We start from the raw sequence: 1,554 nt of genomic DNA on the forward strand, positions 1-1,554 counted from the left end.
TGTTTTACTTCTCTACTCCCCAATTAGTGTTTACTTGTTTGTTTGTTTGTTTGTTTGTTTTCAGTGTTCCAAGATTCATTGTTTATGCACCACAGCCAGTGCTCCATACTATACCTGCCCTCCTTAATATCCACCAGCGGGCTCACCCATCCCTCCACCCCTCTCCCTTTCAAAACCCTCAGTTTCTTTCTCAGAGTCCACAGTCTCTCATGCTTCATCTCCCCCTGGGCAAGATGGTGGAAAATTAACAGACCCAGTTAGTGTTTCCTGCCCTCCCCACATAAACTGTGTGCTTTGGAATCCTTAGGGTGTTTGGCATCATTTGACCCCATAAGCAAATCCACAACTAATTGGAACAGCACTTGGTTGGCCAATGACCTCAGAAGTGACCTGTTTTGAGACCTAGAGGGGCACTGAATACTGAATAGACTGAAGAACCCAACCAACCCTCTCTTGAGATGTTCACATGTGAAATACTTGTGGACAGAGTTCATCATGGCAGCAGAAACTCGGAGACCAACAGTTGGGTAGCCAGATAAGAGGGAATGGCACAAAATATCTCAACTCTTATGGGAATGAAGTTTCCGCATTCAAGTTTTCATTTTTTCATAAAGGAACCTAGAATTAAAACAAATACCTTCCTCCTTCAACATATTAACTCAACTGTCCACATTTTTTTTCTGTATCATCTGCAAATTTTTTTATACTAAGTATTTTATTGTACGCTGCTGCCAGTGTATATAAAACAATTACCCTTATGAAATAGAAATTTATGAGAATTCAGAGAGGTAGATGTTAAGGACTGACAAAAGTAAAAGTTTATATAGTATGGCACGTGTTACAGGGATAAGCTTTTTGTACAGGCTTCAAATTTAGTTCTCCTTTGAATAGTCACTGGTTCATGAAAAGTGGTCTAGAAAACCATCCCAAAGACTCATTTTACTACAAAAAGGAACAGACTTTCTGGGGTCTGAATGGGTTCGTACTTGAAGACACACCAGTTAGCAGGGGGTCGTATTGGGCATTCTGCAGACAGAATTGTTTCAGATCTGCAGCTGCCTGGGAAGCCTTCACGCGGTTGAGCCCGGCTTCCAGCCGGAGCTGTTGAACCACTTTCTTCATAGCGGCAACGCTGGAGAAACCAGACATGGCGCTCTCAGGAGCGGGGGCAGATTTTCGTGCGTGCGTGGATCTGTCGGTTCGTGGGTCCACGGGGCCAGACGGTGGGGCAGCACTGCAGGTCGTCTGCAAATTTTAAATGTTATTCAGATATCATAATATCTCTAAAAATTTTTATTCTCTAAATTCTAAAGATTCAATAAAGTAGGTTACCCCTGGTATTTTGTCACTTACCCCAAAAAGTCCTAAGCCTTTTTTATTTTTTTTTTACATATTTCAGGACTTAATCTTCCCCTTCCTCCTATAGTTTGCTTCTTCCCACATTTCCGTAAAAAAGTTCCTCAATATAAAACAACCCACACCAAACTCACAGAAAAGGAGATCAGATTTGCAGTTACCAGTTGTGGAGGGAGGGATAATTGGAGGCACAAACTT

At 42.0% G+C, this 1,554-nt stretch overlaps 1 pseudogene across 1 annotated transcript; it reads right to left on the minus strand.

The window, feature by feature from the left end:
• Positions 1-795: 795 nt before the first annotated feature.
• On the minus strand, positions 796-1,192 carry LOC309843698 (guanine nucleotide-binding protein G(I)/G(S)/G(O) subunit gamma-5 pseudogene; annotated as a pseudogene). The gene has a single exon. The product of its transcript is annotated as a guanine nucleotide-binding protein G(I)/G(S)/G(O) subunit gamma-5 pseudogene (transcript).
• Between the last annotated feature and the right edge of the window lie 362 nt (positions 1,193-1,554).

This window comes from Mustela nivalis (assembly GCF_964662115.1).
Source record: "Mustela nivalis genome assembly, chromosome: 11".
In the NCBI taxonomy this organism is placed as follows: domain Eukaryota; kingdom Metazoa; phylum Chordata; class Mammalia; order Carnivora; family Mustelidae; genus Mustela; species Mustela nivalis.